Here is a 17,494-nt window from a genome sequence, read left to right as displayed (position 1 = left end):
TAGGTCGTTGTCACACTTTGTTTTAAAAGGTTGAATGGTTTACTGAGAGTCTGCTTCCAAGTGACTGACACATGTCACTTGTTGCTTTGGTCTGAAAGTTCCCTGAGAAAATAGTACAGGCCAAGTAACAAGTGACACTTGCTTCGGGGTCAATGGATGTCAATTCATCCAGGTCATGTCACCCACCATCCCCAATTTTGACTAAATTCAGTATACTTATACAATTTTTAATGCTGATTACAAAAACAATATTTTTTAGATTGGTCTAGGGGTTCAGAAGTTAACGCACTTTCTAAAATCTCCGTGTACGCCACTTGCAGATCCACTTTGAATGACACGCATTAGGTTATAAATGATGGTATCTTCCCTCAGGTTTGTCGTAGAAACTTCAAGTTTCTTTTCTTTTGTTAAAAATGGTGTAAGCTTTCATTCAAATAAGGTTTCAGATGAATGTATTAATAACCATGTATTTTTATGTATAGTTCCATGTAATTTTTAGAAGACTAAATTACTTACTTCAATAGCGAATTTCGTGCAATACCCCCCCCCCCCTTCAATTTCCCACCAATTTTATATGTGGGTAGCTCGGAGTGTGTACTAATGCCTGATGGAAGAATTGGAATGGGCGGTTCAGAGACAGGGTGATAAAAAACCTGAGGGAAAATACCATCATTTATAACCTATTGTGTGTTATTCAAGGTGGAGCTGCAAGTGGCGTACACAGAGATTTTAAAGAGCACGCCAAGTTACAGGCTTGGTCACATGACAAGTGAAGTTGTTGTTCATTTGTTAGAAATTGCAGAGGTAGAAAGCCAGCAAGTTGTTTGTTGCAGTTCTTCAAATGTGTGGAAATGTATGTATAAGAACATTTGCTATGTGATTTCTGTGGTGAAACACAAGTGTTTAAAATGTGGAAAAGCAACGTGTTCTCGGTTATATCTACTGATCGTATTTGGCACTGCAGTCGAAGTGCAGTTTGAAAGATTTACACTTCCAGTCAACACCTTCAAGACCACACTGCAAGATTATTCTCGAAGTATACTCGCTTCAAGTATGGTCTTGCATCTTTTGGACACGGCCTGATACTCTCTTTGAATATTCCATAATTCATGTATTAATGTTAAATTTCAAGGGTACATATTAATTAATGTTTAAAGTTGAAAAAATAGGATGATATCTGCGAGAAAAATTGATGGGATCGGAGCATCAACTTTGAAAATACGACAGTTTCCAGTGATTCTTCCATTTCTAGTACATTCAGCCACATGTGATAGATATTGAAATAATCTAATGTGTGTCTATTCAGCCGACATCAGTGTTACTATTAATACCATGTTCCTGGGTGGATCACAGTTGTAACTTTATGCACACAAAATATGCCTGTTATGGCATGCAAGACCTTTTAACACATATTTTGACTTTGTATTTGCTAAACAAGCTGTGATTGATCAATAGTTCCAAAGTTATTGAACTTTGCAGTTAGCTACAATACTTATTGATCAAATATGGGTCACAATTTTTGTTGTGCACCACCTTCTTCCACAGGCTATAGCTTTAGAACTATTTCTCAGAGAAACCTAATATCCAAGACTTTCTGAAATTGGTCTGACAAGGAATGACCCATATAATTTCTTTACTGATATTTAAATGTAGTTGCGGTAGCTCAGTCATTAAGGTGTCTGACTACCATGTGAGAGATCCGGGTTCGATCACCGGCGGGGGAGAACCAGGAATTTTTCCACCTGTTCAAGCAGCTCCGGTACCCACCCGGCATCGTATAAAGTTGGTACCTAGAGAAAACTCAGGGGGGGGGGGGGGTAAAGGCAGCCAGGGGCATGGTGCTGATCACATCACCTCCACCTTCGGCTGTGATCAAGAAATTGTGGGGACCTAACCTCACACCCCCTATACGCCATCATGGCATGGTGCATAACACAGGGGAGCACTTTACTTTACTGATATTTAAAAACTGTTTAAGCTATGTATATGATGCATCATATCTGGTTGAAAATATATGTAACTTTTTGAATTTGGTATTGCCTAGCCTTTTTATATAAATAAAGTTTACTATAAGTTGTCTTACTTCTGTGTACATGGACATCTCCAGGATCTTTTCGAGGGGGGTGGGCAGGAATATTTTTACCCCTCAAAAAACACTATTTCAGTCTGAAATTACCATGTTTCTTCAATAAATTTATAATAAATAACATGAATTACCGTGACTGAAATTAAATTATGTGTGAAATATGTAGTTTTTAAGTGGACAGTCATTTTCCTTGGCTCCTTTCGGATGTCCATATCTGTGTATGTAAATTACAGTGGCACATTCTCCAATTACCACGATTACAGCTAGTAAACCAACTTTTTTCATATTGTATTTCATTTAAAGTATGGTTTATTGCTCATTATATATTTTGCAAGCTACGAAAACAAGCTTCTAAACCAGAATTTAAGTAAATTATTTACAAAAACTTAAAAACTGGTCTCCATCACACCCTTCTGATGACCAGGTTTCCTCCCAGATTGTAGGTAAGGGAGACGAAAAGAAAGTAGGAGAGTGGTTATTTAAAAACATGAGGCTTCAGGGTGCTTGGCAGAGACAATGTTGTTATGTGAAGGGAAATTTATCTTGCTACAGGGAAACCTATGTCCAATTGTAGGTAAAGATTGAATTTTATGAAAAATTTTAAAAAAGCAGAAAATTTGAAGTTGTTGGATTTCCATTTTCTTTTATTTACTTGCATGCCTTCATTAGTGTTTTTCTTCTATTACATATATTACATCTATTACATAGGCCTATATCTGGTACACTAGATCAAATTTTCAGAAACCTGTGCGTTACTGTATAAAAAGCAGGGTACCAGTTAGATACAGTGAAAACACATTTAACTCTGAATAATTTACATTTGTACTTACCTTATATGCATAGCGGAACATTTTTCAACTTGGGATTATGTTGTTTTTTTCACTGAAAAAAGTGTAATTTTTCAGATTACAAGTATTTATTGGTCGTTGCTAATTCGCTTTCGTTACACACAATATGGCGGGCAAATCTTGACTCACGTTGTCTATCGTCAGCTGATATGCAGTGTTTCCAAACTTATGAACCGAAAAATGCCGCACAAACTATTCACAAAAGGTTTTTAAGCGAAAATTGATCCACAAACCATTCATGGAAGGTTAAGTTAGGTTCAGTTAGGTTAGGTAAAAAATAGAAAATTAAATTGGGGGAAAAAACCGCTCACACGTCATCTTGTAAAACTACAGTGTGGTTGCTACACTAACACTTATTAACCAAAAAAAGATAGTTTTTAGGCTAACACTGATCCACAAACCATTCACAGAAGGTTAGGTTAGGTTCAGTTCGGTTAGGCAAAAATAGAAAATTAAATTGGAAAAAAAAAAACTCGCTCATACGTCATCTTGTAAAATGACTGCGTGGTTGCTACACTGACACAGGGTTACATATTCGAATGCACGGAACATTTGATTCACGTAGTCGACGGTAATGGTGGCACGAGCTATCGTGCAACGGAGATACATTAATGTCGAAAATGACATTATTTACCGGCCGAATAAGTTGCACGAATTGAAAGAACACTATTCCCAGCTTCCAAAAGTCCACAGGAACTCAATTCCGTAAGTACTTTCCCATCATTTCTCCTGTAAATTTGAAGAATTCTGTTTTCACTATATCTAACTGTCACCAAAAGCAGAATTTATACTAGCATTAACATGAACTCATTTCCTAAAGTATATATTTTGGTCCTTTTCATCATGGACGTAATGGCATTTTAACTTTGTGTTCTGTAATTTATCATCAAATTCTAAACAGGGTCATTCCATGTGAAAATGCTTAAAGAACTAAACCTGACCCACCTAACTACGAAAGTATGAGTGCAAAATGTGCAATTTTTTCAACACCTTTAAATTGCAGTATTTTGGCAATCATGGCACCTGTAGAAGCTTATTGAACAAAATCTTCAAACATTTTGATACACGAATGACTGGTGTCAAGCACATGGGGCCGTTTACCCACCATACCCCTCCTGAATTACATTGACATTTATATTAATCGACAGATTTTGATGTTTTGCATAATATAAAATTAGAAGCTGCGTGCGGAAAACACAAATAACTGAGATATTCGATCATAAAGTATGACCAGCAAAAGCAAAAACCTGCCATTTTGGAGTGCTTCCGCCGCTTGTTATTATTAAAACCCTTTGTATGCACACTCAAATAGCAAAAGAACAAGTCGATAATAACTATTGGTACCAAACCTAACCTAACTATGTAAAATTATACTTGCTGTTGTAGAATGTCGTTTTGGGTGCTAGATTCAATTGCGCAAAACTTTCAGGCTCTTATTGGTAAAGAAACACTTTATTTCACAGTGGCACATTTTCGCGAGCTAAAATCAACTGAAAACATTCACAAACAACAAAATATTCATATACCATGCAAAACCTTTCACATTCTATAGAGGGTGTACACAGGGTCAAGGGTGCCAAACTCCACAGTATGTGTTAACAGACGTAAATCGAAATCGAACCATGTAAAAATTACGTACGTAGCATGATGAAATCGCAATAAAACAAAAGGAACTTGGGCCCCAAAATCACTATAAATTGGGTATTTATGAAAAAATGTGGGGGTTATACGGATATATCACTGCCTCACATAACACACTCATATCAACATGTTTCAAGAAGCTTGCACTAAAATATCATTAACTATTTAATGTAAAAAAAACAGTGCATTAATTACAACCCCTCACAGAAGAGGTTTATTGAGAAATATTAATCTGGCTAGGTCTAACATTGCATTTAGAGGGGTGTAGGGGTAAATTTACAGCCAAAGTAACTGTAGATTGGGCATTTGTGAAAAAATGTGGGGTTTGTGCTGATAAATCACTGCCTCGCAGTACATACCCATATTAACATGTTGCATATTGCTGGAATCTTGCACTAAACGATCATTACGCCAATGCTAAGGTTTCTCTTACAGACATTTCTTTCGTCACAGCTCCTCTTCCATTTTTCAGTATCATAATTTTATACTCTAGTTATTGCATTATTGATTCAACTGTCTTGTCTACTCACTTTCGGCGAGTTTGTATCTTGCAGTTTTCAATATAATTTTATACTCCAGGTATTGCATTATTATCATTATTGATTCAACTGTCTACTAACTTTCGGGAGTTTGTAAAACGATTTCACCTGAAAATGATATCAATCCGACAAATTATTCACACACTTCTTTATAATTAACATATATTCAATTGTTGATATACAGAATAAGACAACAAAGAACAACACGCTACGGTATCTGGTCTTCATTTGTTTACATGACGATTGCGCGAGGCCCCTTAATTAGGATTTCATCATCACTTCCGGTGCTAGTCCTGTCCTATGTGGAAAAAGAAATTTCGCAAGCGGGACAGGTTCTACCAAACGCGGTATAGTTGGCGATGAACTAACTTTCTGGGTAGTAATCATGGCCGCCTGTCTGACTGCTTGACTGGTTTTGAGGAATAGGACATGTTCTAATTGCTACTAACTTCTTCGACTAGATTCTGTGGAACAGCCAATCAGAGCAAAGTTTGGCCATGTGAAGATATTCTGTGAGTTTGTAAAGTAGCCTTTTTTTGTCTGTGGCTTCCGAGTGCATACAACACGAAAGGCAAGTTTACAATTGAAAAAGCTAAAATATTCTTCCATACGTGTATAGTAAACGTTGTAAAGTACGTATTTTATCAGCGCCGTTCTTCTCTACCTAAAACCATTTAATGCGATGCGATATTCCTCTCGGTTGGATAGTTATCGTATTTTAAAAGTGTGAAGTGATACGTTGTTTACATCTCGCGCGGCCGCCATTATGGAAACGAAAGACTATCGACAAGTACGGTATAACAAGTACCGTATGAGGCGAAAACTAGCAAATGGGTAGCCAGTCCAGCGTCAACTAGAGCATTCCAAATAGAAATCCAGTTCCGTGTGATAGGGGCTTGAGATGTGGTTCTGTAAAGCCGAGACGAAACTGTGCCCGAGACTGTCGGTCCCATTCGAGTCTTCGGTAAGCAATAATGCAGGATACCAGGACCGGATTGGGCAAATTCCCGGTGCATCCTCACGGAAACACATTCGGCGTCTTCTTTTCCCTATTGGTCACAATAGGTCACAGATGTAGCGGTGATTAACAAACATTTTTCGTTGCTGTTCTATGCAGAATCGCAAGGGACGTCGCCATGAGCATCAAGCTAAGAAAAAGAGAAACAGTTGGGAAAGATCAAACGTGGAAATGTTGGCGACTTATAAAATTAATACCGTCTAATAAAATTAGAGGTTATACCTACAAAGATGAGCCATATATAAAAAAATGTAGCAGGCTGCAGTTTGGGGTCCTGGTTTTATACGATTTGAACCAACCGTCACCGTTTAACGAATTGTAATCTTCAAGTGAACGCAGGCACGCAGCCAGGGAAGGGGTCTCTGGGGGCTGAAGACCCCCGAAACAAATGTTTCGTTGGAAATAGTGTATAGACCGTGTTAAAAATGTAAACATAAACATTGGTAAAGTCTTGCCCGGTCCCCCCGGAACTTCCAGCTTAGGCCAGTCCCCGTTGTTGCCAGTGCAGATTTACCGGCATACGAAGTAAGAAATGGGCGCTTGTTTTCATCAGTTGTGCGACGATAGTCAAGAAAGGTATTTGTTAAAGTTCCACTATAAAGGAGTGGACGTCTAGAATCCGTCGGATGATCAACTGCAGAGCAGATTATTAAAATATGACGTGTCTTTTTGGCCGCCAGTTGTATAGCATACTACATACAAGTATCTCATGTACACGCACGACGAACTCAAAACGTACGAAAGTTTAGATATATTCAATTATTTTGTAAATGAAAAAGTGAGGGAAAGATAATTCTATAAAACTAGTGACATTATTATATTATAAAGTATGCTTAAGTGAATCTTTGCCAACAAATCTGCAGAAGTAATGAAATGACACATAACAGATGCTAGTAAATATATGTGCTTTCAACGTCGCCTTTCCGCCTGAGGGATTTAGGGAAAATCTATGATATGGGATCATGGGCGTCCAGAAGGGGGGGGGGCGTGGCCCCCCTGGAAAATGAAAGTCAACCAAAATTATGTATTTCACACATATAATTTCATTTTAGCCACAATAATGTGTGTTAATTATTGCATGAACACCATAAATTCAAACTTAAGCAATGTTTTTAGGGAACAACACTATTTTGGGGGAAAATGTGACTTGTTTGCCCCCCCCCCGGGAAAAAATATCTTCCTTGCCCCTCCCTGGAAAAAATCCTGCGGACGTCCATGTATGGGATGCCACTTTCACTTGCATGAATTTACTTCAAGCAACAAGGGAGTTTTCAGACTGAAGCGACAAGCGATATCGGGATTTCGCACAGAAGCATTCGATCTAAAGTAAACCAGTCACGCTTGCGCAAGTAACAGGCCGAGGCAACACAATGCACGGTATTGTTAAAACGGCCCATTCCGAGCGACAAGCGACACCTGCGATTTGTCGTGTCTCTTTAATTCGGAAGGTGTTGTTTATTTTTGAGTGTTGGTTTCCAAGAGACACGTATGCACGTGTCACTTGGACTGGGCTGTTGTTTTCTCAGTACCATGCGTTGTGTCGCCTCGGTCTGTTGTACTCGTATGCAAAGTGAATTGTTTCCTTTAGAGCAAAGGGGCTGTTGCTTGTCGCTTCGGTGAGTAATCTCCGTGCCACTTGAAAATGAATCCTCAGTGATCAATGAAATTTTTCGAACCGAAGCGACACAAGCTGCACGTGTCGCTCAGATTTCCAATGATGTGTATTGTGCCGCCTGAGACTTGATTTCCCATGAGCGGTAAATGCTTATTTATAGACTAAATGGGCCTGTGTCGCTTGTCACTTCGGTACGAACCACTGCTGTTGCGTGTCGCTTCGGTTTGAAACCTCACTAAGAGGTTCACCACAACACAATACGCAGATAAACGATCAACATGTTTGTAACAAAATGCAAGTCGTAAAAATCCTTTCCGGGTACCAGTCCTTTCTCGTTCTGCTTGTATCAACAGGTTTCGTCTGTCTACATCCTTAAGAAACCTACGAAGTGATACTTGACTCAATAAATTTGTTCCCGATCGAACTGTGCAACCATATGCTACACAGCTGACACCCTATTTCCTTGTAAAAGAATCTCCACTTTGCCCTTTCATATTAACGTCCATAGCATCCTAACCGGATGTTCGAGGGGGACCAGACGAGTGCGCATGCTCCGCAGTAGCTCCGCCTTTAACACCGTCTATAGAGGTAATGCATTTTGCTTGCTTAACAGAGGTAATGATTTTTGCTTGCTTAACAGGATTAAACATCTTGCATAAAAAGTTGTAATATACTGAGAAATCCATCTTCAAGGCTTCCCCCTTACATTTCGCCTTTAGATGGCGATAGCTGCTGACAAGGGATGACCCCCCCCCCCCAAATAAAATTCTGGCTGCGGGTCTGAGTGAACGAACAATTTATTGGTACCTACTAGATTTCTGTTGGAACAAATCACACTACCTACATGGACGTCCGGAAGGGAGGAAAATCGGGGGGGAGGGGGGGGCATGAACCTTCATAGAAAATGAATGCCATTTTAAAATTATATATTTCACAGGCGTAATTTAATTTGTCAGTCATGTATATTACTTAAGTACCAAACTGAAGGAGTGTTTTTCAAGGAGAAATACTATTATGGGAGCAACTATTATCTTGCTTGATCCTCCTTGAAATAATCCTGCTGACTGAACAAATTGCCGAATATGGCGCACTTTGAAGGACTGGGCCCCATCGTAAGTTGGTGAGCCTGGTATGTTTCGTGTATCCTAAGACTTTCCTATCGTTATAGCCATCTGTACATCGAAAATTCATAATGCACGTAAAGTTATTCATACATTCTCATTCTAACAACGATGCATGATTTCATCAAGAGCTATAAATAAAGCTCTTCTGCTGTTTGCGTGAAATGGCGCCTCGAAGTGGATTAAGTCACGAACGTTCGTTCAAGCGAGCAGAACCCTTCATTATTGATAACTTGTGTCCATTTGAGAAACGGGCAGAACAAAACACGAATAGTTTTTGACTGTGAATGTTTTAAAACAGTGATCGAGAACTAACCTTGAAAAATATGCCATTACGAATAGTAAAATGTGATTAAATTTTATCCGTGTTTGATTTTCATGCGATAAGGTAGGGAAGGGAGCAGGCGAAATGAAAGATTATTGCAGTCACACTTTATAGTCCACTACACTACACTAAATTGTAAATCTTTTTGACTGCTGTGTCTAGAGAATAAGTTTGCTGTTCCCAAAAACGAGAAAATTACTTACCGTGGTGTATAATCAAATATGTTCCTAACAGAATTAAAGATTAGTTATTTTATTTCTGGCTTACCGCCGCACGTTGGTAGTCTCTAGCCAAATGTGACTTCTTAAGGTAATGAAAATTGCTGCGCTGTATGGAACTCTATCATAACATCCACGAATGTGCTTTTGTGCCACGTTGTAAAGCACAGAAGATAGCTTTACAAGTTTCACTCTTTTTATAAAAAAGCGTTTCCATAAAGGATACAAGGCTCAAGGGAACTATTAATGATGATGTTTATACTGAAAATGGTACTCCACATTTTATCGAGTCTGGGTTCTCGATATTTTGCAGTAAGAGGAAATTGAAAATTGTTTGATACACTTTGGAACTGTTTTTAAATTTTAATTGGTTTTAATCTATTTCCACTTTTAAAGTACAGTAGAGCGTCGATTATCCGAACGTCGGTCAACCGAACGACCGCTTAACCGAACTGTGTACTCGCTCACTTTCAGATATCTGTAATGAAAAAAGTACGTGACTTAGCTGCTCGTAAGCGTGTAGGCTTGCTTAGACAGACCAAAATAAAGGATTTTTTTAAACGTTAATTTTGTGTACTGTGTGTATTGTTCATGCAAAATGCGTATGTAATATGTACATATTTTTGTTTAATAAACTGTACCACATACTATATATTCCTACTAAAGTTGCCTTTGTACGTTACTTTGTAATACATACTTAAAGAGATGCCTGTTTTTATGAATAAATTTACTGTACAGTACTTCTTTTTGGCAAATAAACATGTACAGTTCGATTATCCGAACACCCTTGTCCCCCAATTACTTCGGATAATCGACGCTCTACTGTACTACCTAATTTCACCTAACCACAATAGATGTTAATTCTTCTTAATTTGACGTATATTTACCTATTCGTACGATTGCTGGAGTTTATCGAAAGATAAGCACAGAAACATCTCAAAGTCTGAGATGATTTAAAAATTTAAATCTAAAATAATAAAGTATGGTGCATGCATAAAAATAATAAAAAAAAATAAAGATAATAAAGTACACTAGTGTCCAAAATTAAAGCAACAAACAGAAATCCTTTGCTCGTGTGATTTTTTTTTTGATAAATTTGCCAAGTTTAACCTGTTGCTATCGTGATTTTTGTTGTTGATAAAACCTGGCACATTAAGATTAGTTTATTTTCTATCTTAAACCAGTTGTCTATGACATCATAAATATTACTATCACGTGATCGTATTATGTGGTAAAATAGACACACGGGAAAGAATTTGCTTTGATTTTGGACATTAGTATAACGTTTACCTTTTTTCTTTTTTTTTAGTATACATAGCGTGCTATTGAAGCTGAAATTATGTACACGAAATTCCCCCGACATTCAAATTTTAAAGAACAGGCTGTGGCGGAACTACGAACATCCTCGAATACAACGTGATACATAAATAATACTACATAAATTACCCATCACTATTTTCATTCCTTTTTCCTTACACCCTACGCATTTTCAAGAAATGGAATTCTACTGGTGCAAGGTGTTCTTTGGATTTTTGTTTCAATTCTTGAACCTCGAATTGTGTAGTCTACAACAAAGTGATTGACTATGCGGATGAACAATTTGCCTGGTAATAGTGATGCATCCCACTGTACATTGGTGAGTTTCCAATTATGGTTCAGCGACATGTTTGTAATACGCCTTGCCAACATTGCTCCTGAGATTAAATTCAGTTACGCTTGAAGAGGATGCTGATGCCAAGGACACTGCGGTTGATAGAAATTTCTTTCAGCAATGGAGGATAAGTTAATCTAGTTTATGGCTATGTCGTGTGCTGTTGCGACAGAAACAACAATATTCCAAGACAAAGCTCGTGATTTACAGATAGGCGGATGGGCGTCGCTGTGGCTAGACGGAAGGAAATAACGACATATATTTCCCCTTTCTTTTTTCTCATCCAGTTGGTCAGACTCTCTGCCAAAGCTTTGGCATACAACCAGTGGCGTGACTTTCTCTCTGGTTTTCCTAAAAATGAAAAAGGAGAGAAAGAGTCTCCTGCATGAATAGAGAATTCAAGAAATCGCCACTGCGTACAATATACGTTGTATACTTTTTCCATTGTATTTCACCCCACTAACGCAACCGATGAGTCGTATAATACCATTAAAATGCAACTAAGAAAATGTATTTACACCAGTTCTTTAAAAACAAAATCGAACTACGTTAAAAAAAAAAAAAAGACTTTCATTGGACAAGAGATGGTGTCGAGATTTTGTCACTATTCCGGTCTCGTTTCAAGACTCAAAATGAGCGTGCCACATTAAGGCAAACACTTTTCTTAATTATGTTTTAAATATATCATACACGAGTCTCGTTACGCCCCTGCCAGACCGTCGATCGCGAGCAAGTATAATTCTCTTTATTATGATTAAATATGTGTTTGGTTTTCTATAAATGCTAGAGACGAATAGTAAAAAATAACAAATAAAATACATACTGTGAAATACATTCTTTTCTTATTAACAAATTAAGATTAACGATTAATTGCAATGGTTATATTATAGATTAATTTATTATCATTTACTTGATTGTCAGTGCACGTCACTGGATATATCTTTTTAAAATTTTACATATTTTAAAAAATTGTATAGGAATCTTTAAAGTTATTTTTAAAACGCAACAATATATCACAGGGATCACAATAACATCATTTCATAGAGCAACTCGTGGGCATAAAAAAAGTCAAGTTTATCAAAATCAGCTTTAACGATATATGCTTACCAGTAGCTCGCATGATAGTATAATAGTATAGACATTGACGATCACTCGTGTAACAATAAAAATAACAAATTTTAGGTTACTAATCAGCAAAGCTGAAAAAATCTTTATGCTTCCGTCAGAGTCATCTATGAGCATTTCAGTAACTACTAGAGCTATATAGATAAAATTTAGAGGTCTGATAGTCTTGCCAAATATTAGGTCATCGCAAAATGCATTAACGTGATCGAAATGTCTGGCTGGATGTAACAGACAACAATCATTCTAAAGTGATTGTCTATATCTCTGAAACTAGTAGGGATACGTGGGATCCCGAAAAGTCGGTACCGATCCCGGCTTCGAGAAATGATTTCCTCGACTTTCAGCATTCCGAACAGCCGGGAAATTCCAAATGGTCGTGCTAAAAATTGTTAATTCTCGGCTCGTGTATGATATCTTTTTTTTTTTTTTTGTTTGTTTGTTTTTGGAAATTGCAGTCTTTATTTCACAAATTCAAAAATAATCACCTGAGGGGAAAGGGGGCGGATAGTGTGTAAAGTTCGAAATTTTCAAAGTATCGGCTAATTTCGAAAATTTTCCATCCCGACCGAAAATTTTTCGTCCCACACACCCGGAGAAACTAATGTATGTGAAGATCCAATTATTTCTATTTAAAGATTTTACAAGTACCAATTGCGACAGTATTTCTACTGGCCCGTCCGTCCTTCTCTATTAAAAGGAAAAAAAAAAAGGTAAAGTGTTCCCCTGTGCATAGCACCACGCCATGAAGGCGTATAGGGGGTGTGGGGGTAAGGAAAACTGATAATAATCATTTCATTGCATCTTAAGGTTTTCATCAGAGGCGTATATTAGGGGCTACCAAGGCTATCTGCGAAGCCTAGCCTCAGTGAATAAAATACAGAAAAAATATCTATCAGAAAATGTGTATAAAATTGTTCATTTCAATAAGAAGATGAACCTGATTTCTTAGAGGAGTTGGAAACATTGCCCGCTTTCTTTGAATTCGCGAGCGGGCAACTCCACGGGGGTAATGGGCAAGCTTGACAGGGCTACCACAAAGAGCACCCGATCAATGTTGCAAACCAATTTTTCCCAGCATGTTATTTCCCCAGGATCGGGGAATTATGTAGCCAAACTGTTACAGGAGAGAGAACAGGGTTGCATATGGCGGGGAAAAACCCTCTGAACTTCCTCAACAGTCTGGGTCAATGTTGCAAACCAATTTTTCCCAGCATGTAATTTTCCAAGGAATAGTGAATTTTGAAGCCAAAATATCGCAGGCAAGCGGAAAGTGTGTCACATGGCAGGGACAAGAACATCATTGAACGCGTGCAGAAGAGTTGAAAAAGAGATCGTTGACCTTCAAGCTACTACAGATACACTGGGGAGTAGAAAATTGTTGGCTGAGCGGGAATGGTTTATGACTGCATCTAAAAATTACCGAAATGACAAGGAGCAGTTCTAGTCTAGATCGCGTCGAGTGGTCTTGGTGCGTGGAATTTATTTAGATGCAGCGTGTGAATACAGTATTGAGTGGATTGTATTTTTGTGAATGATATGTGCTGCTGTGTGTTGTGTAGTGAACTGAAATGATGGACATAATTAACAAGATGTCTATTCGGCTTACGAATGACGATAAGCTCCAAATCGTTGTGGATTTTTCTTGTATGTCCACTTTATGAACAGAGAAGCTAATGGGGATCGGACCTACAGTTAAAGTGGTATCTAAACCACCATGTATCCAACCCGGGACCCCTTAGTTTCAAGGCAACGACGTTACCACTGCGCCAACAAGGAGTACCCGAACTTAAAATCGTGAAAATAGGTAGGTTGAAATTTTATTTTTATTCTCGTATGTAGGCCTACATAATATTTCACAAAATGGGCCTCTTATTTATGCAAATAAGAATGAAATTCTTGAAATCCTTTCCTTAGTGACAGTGTACGTTTCCATGTTTTATTTATGAGGCATATCTATTTTTAATTACAGAGTCACATCACTTCAACCCGTCACCCCAAATGAGTTAAAAAAAAACACCCCCACCAGCAAATATTTGTCCATTCGAACACTATGATATGGTGCGATAGCCCAGGTTCTAAAACCAGTATACGCCACTGGTTTTCATAAACCAAGAAATTATCATAAAAATTCAATCCATCCTTGGTATGTAATACGTTCTTCACAGCCATCTTTCAAATAAGCACTTATGACTATAATAGGCACAAAAGGTAATTTCAACTATCGTAACATGTTAAAAAATAACGGGTTTCTGAGAGGAATACTATACTCTGTCCCGTTAATCTCTGGAGGGAGTGAACGAAAGCAAGTCTGCGCAAGTAGTGACTCGAGAGGTACGGGGAAAGGGATTGATTGGAGGGGGGAAACAGCGTGTACTGCTTCCATCCATTCGATTTCTTCCCTTCTGTATGCACAGCCTTGCTCCAGAGATTCCCGGGATAGAGTATAGGATTTCCTACAGATTTGTGAACACGCCAAAGTAGTTCCATGGTTCGTAAAGCTTGGCCATGTGTTCTATTACGTCGTGGGTCAATATAATAAAATAGGGAGCATTACTTTCCTCGCAGAACAAACTAGTCTTATAAAAACAATAAGTATGACACTTTTCCTTATTCTCTGAAAACAGGGCATTTTCATCGAATCCTCCCCCTCCCCGTTTTCATGCGACTCAAATACACGCTATTGAACAGATTCGCGTGACAGGAGGGAGTGGTACTACGAGTGAAATCTGATCCCCTTTTAAATAAACATATAAGCAAACAGTGGTAACATGAAATGACAATCACAATCACGTGATAAAATAACTTAAGCTAAGCGTCAGGTCAACCTTGCAGCAGGTTTTAGCATATGTAGATCCAAACGTGCGCGCAAGAATATAGTTCCACTGAGACGGGTTCTATTCCGACACAACTGCATACTTGCAAGAAAACAGTTATTTAATTTGTAATATACAGACAAAATAATACATTGATTAGCAGGTATGGACTTAATTGGTTGCAATCACTGTGCAGACGAACTTAGAACCGCAGATTCGCCAACTCGAATCTGTATTGCGTTGAAGAGACATTGAAACTTTAGAGCGAGTCGAGCGAGACTGAATGCGTTGCAGAGCGCGTGAAATCGCTGATACCAGTGTTGCACATCCCACTATTTTTACCCTATGTTTATTGTAGAGCGGCGAGAATGGCTGAATCTCCTGTTCAGCGCGCGGTTTTACCCGAATGTTATTTTGGGCTTCATCCGAAAGGAAATGTTCTTTAAAGTCAAGCAAGTTGTTTTAAATGCATAATCCTCCTTGCGGCAACAAGATCAAAGTAAAACAGGGCGTGAGGTGATTTGCCGTCAATGTGCACACGAATTGTATCACGGGTGTTGAATGATTTGCGGTTTGAGTTTAGCAAGAGGAAACGATTGTTTGTTGTTTGACGACAAAAGAATCTCCGCGGTATTAAAATATATCGCAGTGAGAAGAAACATGTTTATTATTTGGACGAGACGTCCTTCAACTCGGTGAGTGGGGGAAGGGGGAATAAACCATGGAAGGATACCACCATGCAAAACCACCGCCAGGGCTGAAGAAACCGACGATGAGGGGAAGGGGGAGGCTTATTGTTTCACCCACTGGCGGCAATGAAAGCTTTGTTGAAGGCGCATATTTACTTTTCAGCGCAAAGAAAGGGAAGGGTGATTATCAGCAACAAATAGACAGACCAAGATTTGAATCCTGGTTTAGTGAAGTGATTCATAAATTGAAACCAGAGTAATAGCGACAGACAATGCACCTGATTGTATATATCACCAATAACAAATCATGCTTTTTTGGTGGTACAACTTGAAGTGCGTGTGTCTTACAGTAACGGATGTATTGCGAACGAAGCAACCAAGTTTTTCATAAATCTATTTCTTTCTAAACCAAAAACAATAATTTGTCATTAAATTCAAGAGGGGCCTATCGTTGTTTACTTTTATCTTTGTTTATTTTTATTTTTGCGTGCTCGAAATATACACACATGCTCTCATGTTTAGAAGTTGTTTCGCTCTTATATTAATGACACATTTATTAAATAATATATGCGCAGAAAGTACTTTTAAAATGTTATGTTTCAGGAGACAAAGAGAAGCAAAAATACAATCCACTTGACATGCATGCGGGTTTTGATGTGTTGTGCGGTTGGCAATACTGTAGATTTTCTCAGTGTCTCCGATGTAAGCAGCTCGGCGGTTGAGGAAAGACTGGCACGGAAGATTCTGAGCTCAGTTCTCGCGCGGATTGATACATAAAACCTGCTGCAAGGTTAACCTGACGCTTGGCTTAGATCTTATGGCACAACGTCTTTTGTCGTCCGTTGCGATTCGTTCGTCGGTCTCTTATCAAGACGTTAGTATATGGGTGTTCTTTTAGATCGTACTAGGAACTACCTGAAGAAAGAAGCATCCTGCGAGTGGTTATATCTCGGAAAAACCACCAGGTGTAGATAGAGTTACTTGTATTTTTTCTTATTTTAGGGATGCTACCAAGACAAGATTGTAAAAATTGAGGCGAGAACGGGACAGACCTTTGAAAATTCGAGAATTTAGCATGCTATTGAAAAAAAAATGCCCAAAACAAGTTAGCTTTACAATTTCTTCAGGCATTCCAAGTGGATATGCCTGGCTGATATTGTCACCATGTGAAATCACAAGAACATCCCCCCAGGTAACCCCAAGCCCCCCAGGTAACCCCAAGGCTCGACCAAACATTCCCCCAGCTAGCATTTTTCACTTCAGGAGCTGGCCAAGGAACAAGAAAAGTATTTTTGGGCAAATGTTCAGCACAGGCAAAAGAATCTGCGCAGAACCGCGTGTCCTGGGCATCGTACTCGCGCGAGGGTTAGAGTGGAGCATGCTTCCTTATGGCCGGAGTTGAACGGTTCCGTGAAGACTTTTGGCTGAAGATTGTTTTCTTTGTGGTCACTCTATACTCATGACCGCCTATGGAGATGTTGGATTCGAAATAATGCTTTTTTTAAAAAAAATCCTAGTTTCACTAAAATACTAATTTATCGATTGGCTGTACGGAATTTCGCCTGTAATTAATCGGCATTTGAACTTTTTTTAAAAAAAGTTATATCAGCAAATTTCCCCTTGACTAGTTTGTATCCTGAAATGTCACATGCAGACTTAAATATACAGCGTGAACACAAAAACACTTCCTGGTTTCAAGATGTCATAAAATTAATAGTTACTTGAATATTTTGATAAAATTGATATCCAAAGCTCAGTTAACTCAAAATATTTAATATCTTTCTTTTCAGAATCCCTAGTTGTGA

The 17,494-nt window shown here is 38.4% G+C and overlaps 1 protein-coding gene across 3 annotated transcripts in view; it reads right to left on the bottom strand.

Moving 5' to 3' along the window:
* The window catches only part of LOC145998908 (uncharacterized), a 69,801-nt gene that overhangs the window by 40,691 nt on the left and 11,616 nt on the right, over positions 1–17,494 (bottom strand). The window contains exon 1 of one of the 3 annotated variants that reach the window (XM_083135658.1): positions 9,397–9,466. The exons of the other annotated variants lie outside the window; for them this stretch is intronic. The gene's annotated coding sequence lies outside the window, so the exon portion shown is untranslated. Of the gene's footprint in view, positions 1–9,396; positions 9,467–17,494 lie in introns of those variants that run through there. 3 annotated transcript variants of the gene reach the window in all.

Source organism: Lepisma saccharinum, chromosome 14, assembly GCF_977018435.1.
Source record: "Lepisma saccharinum chromosome 14, izLepSacc3.1, whole genome shotgun sequence".
In the NCBI taxonomy this organism is placed as follows: domain Eukaryota; kingdom Metazoa; phylum Arthropoda; class Insecta; order Zygentoma; family Lepismatidae; genus Lepisma; species Lepisma saccharinum.
The sequence above is the reverse complement of the archived record's forward strand: the minus strand, read 5'-3'. Positions and strand labels throughout refer to the sequence as shown.